Source organism: Pezoporus wallicus, unplaced genomic scaffold (assembly GCF_028554395.1).
Source record: "Pezoporus wallicus isolate ANWC-B61680 ecotype Strahan unplaced genomic scaffold, APGP_CSIRO_Pwel_v1 contig_2384, whole genome shotgun sequence".
In the NCBI taxonomy this organism is placed as follows: Eukaryota; Metazoa; Chordata; class Aves; order Psittaciformes; family Psittacidae; genus Pezoporus; species Pezoporus wallicus.
Window position 1 is genome coordinate 837,598 of NW_026640488.1, and position 13,228 is coordinate 850,825.

At 39.2% G+C, this 13,228-nt stretch overlaps 1 long non-coding RNA gene across 1 annotated transcript in view; it reads left to right on the plus strand.

The window, feature by feature from the left end:
- LOC130604497 (uncharacterized) overlaps window positions 1–12,832 on the plus strand; it is an 84,544-nt gene extending 71,712 nt beyond the window's left edge. Inside the window, exon 3 of the long non-coding RNA XR_008973472.1 lies at window positions 12,724–12,832. This is a non-coding gene — a long non-coding RNA (uncharacterized LOC130604497). The remainder of the gene's footprint in view (window positions 1–12,723) is intronic.
- Window positions 12,833–13,228: the final 396 nt, after the last annotated feature.

The following is a 13,228-nucleotide window of genomic DNA, read 5'->3' on the forward strand; positions in this document are numbered from 1 at the left end:
AGGAAAATAAGTATTATAGCTCCCTTTTCATGCCTAGGTCTTTTAAAATATGGAAATTCCTTTCAGCTCAGTGTGAGGGATCTGGCAGTGCCTTGCTAAGAAGGCTGGAGCCGGCTGTGAGGCTCCCACAATGAACAATGACTTCTGTGAGTTTAGTGGTACTGTAATTCTTGCAGGTTCCTCGTTAGTCTCCTTTATACCTGTAACACAGCTAAAATATTAGTCACAGAAACAATGCTGTCTAACTTGTGGTTTGTTTTCTGCCAGCTCCTGTTTCTTTGTCATCATGTGTTTTATTTTTTTCTTTATTATGTGTCTTAGTTGATCTTTTTTGCAAAGGCCCAGCTCTATCTAAAAGCTGCTGCTGCTCCTGATAAGAAAATATAATTTTTCCACTTTAAAACACAGGAAAATAATGGGGGGGGGGGGGGGGGGGGGGAGGGGGATAGAGTAGGGAGCGTAGGGGTGAAGGGGATGAGGGAAATGGCTTACAGCTTCATAACTGCAGGCTTCCCAAATGCCAAAGCTTAACATCTCCTGTTTGGAGTCTGAGTCATGGCTGACATTCTTCAGTAGAACATCTATTAGCTCTAGTACAAGGCTGCAGCGTTTCAGCGTTTGCTTTCGTTTGGATACAATTTTCTTCCTTTAGATTAGTACCTAGAAATAAATTCTAAAGACCAGTTTAAAATTGTATTGGGTGGAAAATAGAGTTTTAATAACCACTTTTGACTGCAAGTTAAAACATTGTGCCGTTCTAATGCACAATGATATTGTTGCCTTAGAAGAGATGCCTTACTTAATGGTATTGAAACCTTTTCACTGTGTATGAAATAGCATCTGATTCTGTAAAGTTAGTTTGTTGTAATTTATTTGAATAAGCATTGTTTTAATTGTGGTATAGCAGTACAGAAGGGGTATTATATTTTAGGGATCTGTGTATTTTTAATGTTACCTTAAAGAGTCATAATGTGAGGTTTTGCTGATGTAGTGGTAGAGCATGAAACCTCCTGGGTTTGTTTGTGTGTTTTGCATGGTGGTGAGAGAGGCTACTCTTAATGTGCTGGAGTTAGCCATGGATCAAGAGCGCTAAGATGCATAAGATTCAGACTATTCCAAATCCTCCCTCAGTACTTGATTGGAGCATTTCACTTGCTTCCCTCTACACCCTTGAATAACTGTCCTTTCCATTGTAAGTCCCTGCTCAGAAAAGGAGATGCCAACAGAGAGACAGACTTTTCTTTTTTTTCTCTGAGAAAGAAGCTGTGAAACCTCTTGATCTGAAGACCAGGGATTCCCTTTTTAAATAAGTGTTCTTGTAGATGGTATCTAGCTACTGAAAGGGAAAAAAAAGCCAAGGACCCACATAGTGTGCTCAACATATATGTAGCAGCTGTGTATGTAAGTGGTTGCCGGTCTGCTGTGATTTATGGGAAGAGCTTCATAAAGCTGGGATGCATCTGATAACATTTCCCCACATGTTTAGGAAGAGATTTCAAGAACTGTTGTGTGAACTGAAGTAAACTTTATTAGGTTTTTTGCCTACTGCTGAGACACATTGATCAGATGAGGAAACGCTTTCCAGAGAAGTGTGATGGGATATTCTTGTGTGTGCTCTCAGTATTTCCTGATACAAATCCCAAGGGCAAGGCCTTCTGTTCCTTTGTGGTAAGTTAGAACAGAATTCATCTGTGGCTTTTGGAACAAGTTTATATAAACTGAAACCTGCCATTTACGGCTTCTCCATCTGATATTCTCCACAATACGGTGGAAAATATAAAAGCATTTAAGTGCTCTTTGGGATTTTATGCTACTGTGCCAATTTGTTTTTTGTGGGTGTTCGGTTTTGTATGCTGTATGGTTAAGTTATATGAATTATGTATTAAAATGTCTTTGCTGAGGGGGGGCCTAGCCTCTGGTTTGATTATGTTACCAAACATGTATTTTTTGAAATTCTAAATGTAGTGATATTAAAAAGTATTCTGAAATGAGAGTCCTATGCTTGAGGTAAAGCTTAAATCTCTAGGAAGAAACCTGAGTTTCCAAGAACTAGTTTTCTCCTGTGGTCTGTTCACTTTTTTTTCTGTAAAACTGTGTCAAACCTTTGAAAATCAGGTCTTAAAGATCCATAGATGTGATATAAGTATGAATGCCTGAAAAGCCTCTGATTAACAGAGAAAACAGATTTCAGTTAAGTTTAGGTGTACATCTTGAACATCGCTTTACTTGGGCTTTGGTGCTTGGTAGGGCTGTCCTAATACAAAGCCATTGGTAATAAGGATACTAACACAAGCCTTTAAGGTAGGGAAGGAGAGCTTCTGATTGTCCTAGGTATGATTATTTCAGCCTTACAGTGGTGTAAATTAATCCTAAATTGTCAAGGAAGAATTGATGCGAACTTGCCATTGCTGGCTTCTTGATGAGTCCCACCCAGAAAAGGCTTTTAGAAAGAGGAGGTAACTGCAGACTAAGCAGTACAATATTTTGTCCAAGCATCACTAGTCTAAACCTCTTTAATCTGTAGAAGTAAGTTTCAAAGCTCTCAAGAATAATTCTGGGTTTTAAGTAGGTGGGAGTTTTGTTGGCAGATTGTGTTCTCTGAGTGTTTCTAGTTTGTCTTTTTTTTTGGAGGAGGGGAGAAAGGGGAGGGGACCACGTTTGGGTTTGTTTTGGGGGGTTTTCAGAAAGTGCCTTTGAGTTAGGGCTGTTTGTGATTCTTGGCTTCTCATACCCTGGAAGTAGACATAAACTGGCACTGCTTTTGAAGGAGTCCCATACAGCCCCTTGCCTGTACATAACCAAATATCTGTGGGGCTCTGCAAAAGACAAGATCTCAGAGTTGATCTGGATTTAAAAGCTAAGACAAATATCTTCAGATATTTACGTTACTTCAGGGCAGCTTCCGGGTCCTGCTCATGATTCAGAATGCATGTGCCAGAAGAGAGGCAGCTGCGTACAGGGAAGGAATGCAAAAGGCTGTGAGTGGGCCTTTTGCTGATAGTGTTGACTTAGGCTTACATAGGCTTTAAGGTGTCTAAAATGTGCATTGAGCTGGAAATTACCTTCCTGGAAGAAAACAGAGGAATTATAGTTATCTAAAATCAGAAGGGTCTAGAATCAGTGAAGATCAAATCATTCAGACTAAAGGTTTTCTTCATCCAAGAAAGCTGAAAAGGTCATGCAGGAGAGCAAGCTGAGATTTAAAAGCTTGCATTTTATGAATCCAAGATGTTCAGGATGTTACAGTCATATTTAAATCAGTGCCTGGGTTTTTCCGAGTGCTTATCCTAGTAGAAAAGGTATCCTTTTGAGATGGATTTGGTGTCAATATTTTGAGAACAGTGCAGTTGTCTGCGACAGGCCTGCTGCTAAGCATATAATTGGCAATCCATTTCCTCTCCCTCATCATAAGTACCTCTCTTTTTATGGAATGCAGCAATCAACATCCTTAGAAAGCTTACAAAGAAAACCTTTCCAAAACTTCCTGTACAACAAAGCTTATATATTTTCTGCAGAAGGCTTCATGCGCTGAGAATGACAAAAGGATTAATGTATATAGAGTAGTTATTTTTTTATTTTTGTTAAATACTAAGTTTGCTAAAATTATGGTTTTAAATTGTTGCATCATGGTGAATTTGACCTAGATTTGTCAAATTTTGCAAATGTTTCCTGTAAGAGAGGAGATGGTGAGGTGTTTCCATGCTGATACTAGGTACTGTGCTCCAAGTATTCCCTTGCTGATGCCAGGGAAAATATGTCTGTTTGCTTGTGACTCTGCATATAAGTCAGAGGCAGGTATGATGGCAGCACCAGCGTTACTGACCTGTGCAAACTGTGGTGATCAAGCATATGACTGCTTGACAGGTATTTCGGTCAACTCTGACAGAATGATTTTTCTGTCTTTTACGGCTATTTTTCCCCCTTGTACCCTTGCAAAATCTTTCTCTCTACCACTTTCATCCCCTCCAAAATTAGCCTTTATTGTTTCTCTATTGGTCCTGATTTTGCTGATTTTTACACACATTGGGGATGTCATTGCCCTGGTAATTTCTGCCACCATTAACAGTTCCATTAAAGCTGGTACCCCCATTCTGTTGTTATAACATGTTACTCATTTCTGCCATTTCTCATGTTGTTATCATGCTAGTGTATCCTCAGGTCAGGGTTACCTTTGCATGTATTTTGTGTTCTCTTTGATATGAGGACGCTATGGCAGATTCTTAAGTTCCAAACATATTATAGTATGTTCAGGGTGGACGACTTATTTGCATCCCTCAGTAGTTACAATGCGCAGGCTTTGGAGAAAAAACAGTGACAATACTGCCCTTTGTGTATGCAGTGGATAAAACACACAGCAAGAAAACAAGTTCAGTTTCTTCATCTACTTTGAGAGAGTTTGTGCTTGTATCTCTTACTGCTGTGGGAAATGCCCTATCCCAATGCAGTAAGGAACTTGGAATCAGTGGAGGCAACACATTATTCTGCTTCACAGAATCATGTGCTCCCTGGGATCCAGCTGGAATCTAGAAGAAGGAAATATGTAGATATCTACTTTATGCATTTTTCCACACTGGCTGTCAAAAGAAAAATCTGTTATATGCACAATCCTAGGTGTCTCTTGCTAACAGTAACTTTCTACCCCTGAAAGATTATCCCTACAAAAGGGGAGATTCCAGGGGGCCAAATACCAGGAGCTGCAAATTACAAAAGTGCAAGGGAGCTGGAATGTGCCCAAGAATCTGGACCCTTTCTAGTATTTGGAAATTCGTGTATTCCTAGCTGCTGAGACTTGAAAATGGAAACAGCAAAGAGATTTGAAACTCATATTATGCATTTCAGAACAGTGCAGAAGTGGTAAAGAAACACACAAAGGTGAATGTGCATTTATGTTCATCTTGAGTGATAGAAGAAAGAGAGTGTCAACAGTGTAAGTCAGTCTATCTGTGTTTAGTTCTACTTATTATGCGTGTTTGAAGATAATCAGTTCCAGCATAGATAGAAGGTGAATGTAGATCTCTTGTTAAGTCCAAAATATTTTATTCATAACTTCAATATAGAAATAGGGAAATGTGAATGTCAATCTCAAAATGCCTATGGCTTAAGAATTACGTATGTAGGAATATGTCTCACAGTTGGGATTACTCACCTTTCCCACTCTGTAACCATACATAATCAGTGTTAAGGGAAGGAGGCTGTTCCAGAGGGTGGTTTAGTGCTATTCAGGCATTTGGGATTATTCCCTAAACTTAACTATCTGTGCACCCTGGAGGATAAATACTTTCCAAAAGATTAATCTCTACCTTTTGGTCTCTTCACTTCCAGGTGTCCTAGTTATGCTGTTTAAACATTTTGTGATCAGCACAGCAAAACTCTGAATGCACACTTGTTTTGTGGGTTAATAATTGCACATCTGCTTGAACCACCCCAAACCAGTTTCAAGAGTTTGGAACTCCAGAAAACAGAGATGAAGCTTAGAATTAATTTTAAAATTAAATTAGCCTTTTTTTTTCCCCTTTATTTAGCATTAACAATAATCGATCACTCATGTCTTGTGTAGCCCGTTTGTGCCAAAGAAATGCTGGCAACATAAATAGGAACAGTAAGCTTTGAGATCTGTTCTCTGCTTTCAAGCAAAGCAATTAAAGACTCCAGCATAGGTACTTTCACACTGGTCACATTAAGAAATGGTGGAACTAGAAGCTATTAATATATGAGAAAATGGCTATTGCTGTGGGTGCTTCCTTGGGAGTTGATAAGCAAGAGAGAATACTGTGACCATTGTTTTTTTACCAGCTTGGTAGTACTGAAACTGTTGGTATCTCTTAATTTCCTCAGTATACTTAAAGGATAATTAATTCCTTGTAAATATATTTTGCCCTGAAATCTTTTGGCATTAATATAAGAATGTTCTACTGATAAACAAAAAAAAGCATATTAATTAATGTTATTCCCATCTGGAGGCATGGCTGCTAGACGTTTTCTAAGGGTACTAATATAAAATATGGTTGTTAATGGAAAATAAGACCAGGACAAAATAGGTTATCCCTGCTAATATGGTGAAAGTTCTGAAGTAATTTGTGTCCAGAATTTCTTGGCAGGAAAACCCAGAGGTAATCTCAGCAATGCATCTCTTTGCAGCTGTGGGATGCAGAGTGTAGTGCCAGGTTTCTTAGCTTTCAAATGTTCTTCTTCAGACATTAATTTCTTGGGAAATGGACACAAACTGCCATTTCCCATAATGTGTTTGCAGATATTTTCCATCTCCCTATTTATCTGGATAAGTATTGTGTCTGCTGTTGGTACTTCAAGTATTTCTTGCATCAGTTCTGCTGATCTCAGGGGGAAAATACAGAACCAGTAATGGTAGCTAAGTAAAACAATAGTTTCTATTAGTTTAAAATTATGGAAAGAAAGATCAACAACAACAAACCCTAAACAAACAAACACTCCCCCCCCCCCCCCCAAACCACCTTCCTATCCCCCAAATAAAAAAAATCCCCCAGACAAATAAAACCACTCCCAAATTCTCCCTAAGACCTAATTAAGCTAATTGATTACTTAAGTGTAAATACTTGGAGTATTAGAAGATCTGGAGTGCTAGATACTCTCCTGTTGCAGGCTTAGACTGTAACTTAGTTGGAATTATGGTAAGATATTAATGGCTAAGGTTTCATTTACTGCAAAAGAAAAGGTTTCTTTTGTAAGTAGGTCTTTGCCACGTGGTTTTACCTTAGGTTCCTTACTTGCGTAGATCCCACTGCAACCCAACACAGACATTTTCTGCTGTAATATTTTGCAACGGAAGTGCTACAGGTGTGAAAGCAATGGCTATGGCTGTTGCGCTGGCTTTCAGACACTGCAGAACTTTAGAGGATTTAAAGTCTCACAAAGTTTACTCTTTCCTAAACCCATATCCTGTAGATCCAGGCGAATGTGGAAGTGCGTTTAGGAGGCTGCAGCTCCTTGAACTCTTCAAGGGTCGTAACTATTGTCATTAGAGGCAGGAAAAGAATTCTTTACTTTCTGCCTTCCTCCATTTATCCCTCTTTTTAGATCATAAAGATTTGAGTCCAATAACGAAAGTGAGTGACTCATGACTATCTCCCTTTCCTAAGCCTCTTAAGAAGAGAGATGTGTGGAGGGGGAAAACTACGTGATACTGTTACAGAATTTTCTACAGCTGAAACAGTAATTCCTTGAACAGCTACACTGTATTTTCTTGGTAGAATCAACTTACTGAATTCTTTTCCTGATTTCCTCTCCCAGCTGAAGTTCATTGCATACAAGTTAGTTGTCGCTTTTGAGACCTTCAGGGCATCTGCTTCCCTGTCTACTGTATTTAATTTGGTTTTGAGGCATCTGTTGGCTGGTGATGCTAGTCTATCTTGTCACTTGTTCACTTCTACACAGGCACCTTTCTGCTTTCTTCCAGAATGTCTCTTATGCTTGGAAGATACTTTCTATAATTGTCCACAAAGCTACCTCATCATCACATTTCAAATCCTGTCTTAAGTTCTCTGTCAGGATGCCTAAAACCTCAAAAGTAATGTTTACTCATAGAACTGAGTGTACTGCTTATTAAATGCAGCAATCAGTTGTCTTACTGATCTTTGAACTCCCTGGTCATATGCTTCTTGTCCTGTAGACTGCAATTCTTAATCATAGAAGTTGTGTGCAATATCTAGCATGTTTGATTCTTATAAAATGATAAGTGTCAAATAAGAATAAGATTCTTCTTATCTATTAACAGAGTTTTATAGTAGTATGAGGGTATAACAAAACTAAAAATAATCCTAATTTCTACAGTATTCCTGCTCTGTCTTGTATGCCAAATCCATGATTTGGAAGCTTAGATGTATCGTGATTTCCATTGAAAGTGCCAAGCCATATAGCTAGTTAGTTAATAAAGGGACTTGGTTTATGATAGATCTTTTAGTCTAATGCTTTCAAAATAGAACAAAGTAATTCATTATGTCATTTGTGGAGTAACTGGGGTATAAATTGAATAGATGTCACATTCATAGTTACTTTGTGGGCAATGGTATGCATGCTGTCTTTGCATCCCTATTTCTGATTTTCTTGCCATTTCTTTATATTGAATTCTGATGTCTTGTTCAGCCCTACTTTTAGAAATTATAATTCAAAATACACCATTGTTAGTTTTCAAAATCAATGTTATAAGGAATATTCACAGCTAAGACTTGTTTCTTTGTATGTAAGACTTTCTATTTTAGGATTAGGTAACTAGAATTGGGTAACTACTATACAGACAGCCAACTAAATACTCAGCAAGTTAGTGAATAACTTGTATTTTTTCAAATTCATTACGTTAATGTGAGGGTTTGATCCTTGCACTTCCCTTCAAGTTTCATCTTTGCAGTGATAATGTGGAGATACTTTAACCTCTTGTGCCCAAGTCTTAAACATGGGGGTAGGGAAGTGCAGAGTAATGTATGGCCAACTTTCTAAAGACTATCTTTTGAATCTCTCTGTATTAGAAACAGCCATGGGAAAATTCCTGAGGATGGGAATTCCAGATAACTGAAATACTGGGACAAGTAATTTTGTCTTTGGCCTGTAGTAAACAGGATATATGATATGATACTATGCTACAGTACCCTTAGCTATTTAGCCAAAACATCCACCAAAGCAGCCTTCACTGTTTGGATAATATTTCATCAGCTTACAAATGAGTAGAACTGCTAAATATATGGTGAAATGGAAGACCAGCTAAAACAGATTAATTCACTTTCCATCTATTACTAAATACCATAGGAAATTAATCTTGTATGTGTTTGTCTGCCACCATAAAAAATGTTACTAGTCCGTAAAAAATGTCATTATTCCAATAGTTACTTTATATATATATATATATATATAAACAGTTTCTTTTTTTACATTTAAACTAAAATAAAAAAAAAAGAAAGGAAGTCTTTCTACTTGACCTCTTAAACCATGTCACCTGAAATAGAACAACTACAGGTTTTTTGCTAATTGAAGTTTAACAGCTTTAGAAACTGTTAGTTGATACGGCCAAATGAAGTAATTCTTACAATGCTGGAATGTTGTGGTATGGCATATGTTAGATACTGATTGACACTATCATGTGTTTGTGTAGATACCATTCCTTACAGCACAGGAAATTCTTCAGGTGCAGAGACCATTAAATGATAGGGTAGCTGAGTCTCAACAATATTTAGGGAGTATGTAGAAGTATGAAATTTGAATGGCTGTTCACTAGTGATTTTCTGATGTGTGTTCAGTGTCCTCTCCCCTGATGATTAGCTGAATATTTGTGAGGCTCACCAGGGTTGCTCCTGAGTGCAGTCAGGTTTACTGGTGACAGCTAGCCCCTACTTAAAGCACCTTATTATTACAACTAACTTGCCGTGACTTTCAGATCCTAGGCTAAACATGTACGTCTTGCAGTAAGCAGAAAGCATTTAGTATATTTTGAGATGTAATGCCCATAGAAACTCATAAAAGTATAGTCAGATTGGGGTATTATTTTACAGACCAGCAGAGACATTTTTGTGACATGAGCCACTGCTAGGACTGCCACAGAGTGCCATGCTTTGTGTTGTAGTTGCTTCATGAGTACTGGCATATAAGACCTACTAGCGATATGTGCTCAACAACTGCAACCTTCTGGTTGAAACTCTTCATTCTCCTTAGATGTCACTGATAAATTCTGCTCTTTCCTATTACTGAACTCTTTTCTTATTCACACCCTTCAGGGAGCAGAGGAAAGGAACAGATGAGTGTGTGAGAAAGGAAGAAAGGGAGCCCTTCTTTTCCCTACATTTTAACATCTGTAGAAGGTAAACCTTACAGGCTAGGAGAATACCATGAAAAATTATTTTCTGCTCCAGAGAAGGAGATCACTTGTAAGATCTAAATGTTTCTTATTTCTTGTTCTTTTTTTTTTTTTTTAGATTTCAAGGAAGCAATAGTAAAACTGTTAAGCATGCTTCATCCTTAAAAAAGAACATGGGAGGAGGTAGTAAGCAAGGGTTTTTTTTCTGAGCATTTTTTAGATTTGGGTTTGGGCTTTGGTAGTTTGTTGGGTGTGTTTTTTGTGTATCACTTTCCTCTTGAAATTCAGATGGAATAAGTAATAGGTAAATTTGAGGCTGGCAAGCTTTGGAATACTGAGGAAACGGTTTCCCATATACAGTACTGCTGGCAGAACTGCTTCCTGTAGAATAAAAGAGCTTCAGTGTCTTCCATTGTGTATGTCAAAAACTCTAATGAGCTCTGTACTAGCGGAACTGGCTAATACAATTTGTACAGTTAGATTTCTGCTAGCTGACATAGAAATTATCCTCTTGTAATCTTATTCAGTGCAGGAAGGACAGGATTGTCATCAAGTCATATGGTAATGTTTGACCATCTCTCTGCATTTCTTCTTGCTCTTCCTCCCAATCCCTGTTGTACCAATATGTGCCAGGAGGCATTGCTGATCCATTGGATTACAGTGATTTTAAAGAAGCATAACTGAATAGATATCTATTAGTATCAGCCAATCCTCATTTGTTCTGTTTTCCTTGCATTTGCCATTGCAGCAGAGACTTTGAATATAATTTTTCTAACTATCAATTCTTTGTTGAAAAAGGTTCTGTGCCTCAGGGTGGGTCTTAGTCATGTTGGTGACTTAAGCTTTTTGCTTCTTTGACCAGAAGACAAGTGAATCTTAAGATGTTTCCAGGAATAGATTTCCTTCAAATGAGAATTTTCAAAATTGCTTTCTAATGATATGGGGTTCATGAGGCAATCTAAACAAATATTCCCACTAAAGAGCAAGCTTTGAATTCTGCTGTATGAAACAGTAGATCTGCAGCACTGCAATGAAAAATATTGTTTAGGCTTCTTAATAGCTTTGAATGCATACGGTCAAGCTTAAGCTCTGTGGCAAATGTTTTGTTGGTATGAATTACGAATTCTTCATAGAATCTTGGAATGGTTTAGGTTGGAAGGGACCTTAAGGCTCATCCAGTTCCAAACCCCATGCCACGGGCAGGGACACCTTCCACTAGACCAAGTTGCTCAAAACTCCATCCAGCCTGGCCTTGAACACTGCCAGGGATAGGGCAGCCACAGCTTCTCTGAGCAACCTGTGCCAGCGCCTCAGCAACCTCACAGTAAAGAATTTGTTCCTAATATCTAATCTAAATCTCCCCTCTGTCATCTTAAAGCCATTCCCCCTTGTCATATGACTACATGCCCTTGCAAGAAGCCCCTCTGCAGATTTCCTGTAAGGCTGCTCTAAGGTCTCCCTGGAGCCTTCTGTCGCTGGAGCCTTCTCTAGGCTGAACAAGCCCAGCTGTCTCAGTGTGACTTCATATGGGAAGTGCTTCAGCCCTCTGATCGTCTTTATGGCCCTCCTTTGAACCCGTTCGTACATGTCCACATCCTTCTTATGTTGAGGTCCCCAAAACTGAATGCAGTACTCTAGGTAGGGTCTCATAAGAGTGGAGCAGAGGGGGTGAATCACCTCCCTTGATGGCTGCCCACACTTATTTTGATGCAGCTCAGGATATGGTTGAGTTTCTGGGCTGCAAGTGCACATTGCTGGGTAATTCTGATATCATTTTCATTGTCATCATGGCTTATAAGCCAGTCTTCATTCAGTGGTAGGTTGACCTAAGCCAGCTGCCCACCCAGATGCTCTCTGTACTCCTCCTTAGCAGTAAAGGGGGAGAAAACAGGAGGGAAAATATTCATTGGTCAAGATAAAGACGGGGAGATCACTTACCAGTTGCTGTCAAAGGCAAAGCAGATTCAACTTGGGCAAGAGTGATTTGATTTATTGCCACTTAAAATAGATGCGGATAGTGAGAAACAAAGACAAAAATTAAAAGAACAGTTCTTCCCCCACTCAATTCCCAGTGCAAGGGATGGGGAATGGGGGATTGCAGTCAGTCCATCACAGTTCCTCTATGCCACTCCTTCTTCCTCATGCTTTTCCTCTGCTCTGCTGTGTCCTTTACAAGCCATAATTCCTGCCAGGAGCCTGCTCCAGTGTGGACTTTCCACATGCTGCAGCTTGCTCCAGGGAAGTATCTAGCTTCTCTGGCATGGTGATTTCCATGGGCTGCAGGGCAATATCTACTCTTAGAACCTGGAGCACCTCCTACTCCTCCTTCCTCTGACACTGGTGTTCATACTGCTGTTTTAGCACACTTCCACCTACTGTTTTATCCCCTTCTCCCCAATTCCTGTGCTTCTCTGGTATTTTTGCCCTTTCTTTTACATGTTTTCACAAGAGGTCCCACCAGCTCGGTTATTGGGCTCAGTTGTGTCCTGCAGTGAGTCTGTTGTAGAGCCATCTAGAACCAGATGTGTCAGGCATGGGGCGGCCCCTGTTTTTTTCTCATAGAGATTACCCCTACAGCCCCACCCCATTTCCAATTCCTTGCTATGTACACCCAATACACCAACAGTTAGTCTTCATCTTAAATTAAAGGTGAAATCGTGCAGCTGCTAAAATACATCTGTTATTGAGAATCCTTATACTGAGTATGGATATGCAAATCAGATGCTGCAGTTAGGCTCACTATACAAAGAATGTTTTGTCAGTTCTCCTAGAAGTGGGAGTGGGAGCTATACTGGTTTCATTGGCAACCCAGGCCTTTAACAGGGAAGCAGAAGTTAAATGCACGTTTTCTGTCATACAAAAATACCTGCTAGAATAGTCTTTTCTTTTTTCATCTTGTCTTACAGATGGCTAGGATGACTTCATGTAGGAGGTTACTGGTGGTAGTGAAACTGCAGCTAGACATGATGATCTTACTGAATTCAGGGCAGGTTAAGAAGATTCAGCCCTGTCTGAATTCAGTCAGCTTTCATGACTGAGCAGGTAAATGTTCTCCAGTGTTATTCTGTCAAAATAGTTCAGAGTATAAAATCTCTTTTTATAAAATGTCCAAGCTAACCCAACTATTTCTGGAACAGCCAGTTTGGGAAGTGACTGAAGGTACAATTGTGCCAACATATCTGAGGAAGCTATAATTTCCATCAAAGGAGGTGGTGGGAAGGAGGTAGAGAAGGTGAGGAGCAGCCTGAGGAAAGCCTGAGGGTGATCAGCATTAAATAACACATCTTGGTAGAAAGCATTAAACATTTAGTTACTAGTCATTTCTGGTGAGAAATAGATGAGAGGCAGATGACATTCTGTGATGGAAGATAGCATTCCAGACTACTGGCTGGATTGACAATAAGTAAAACT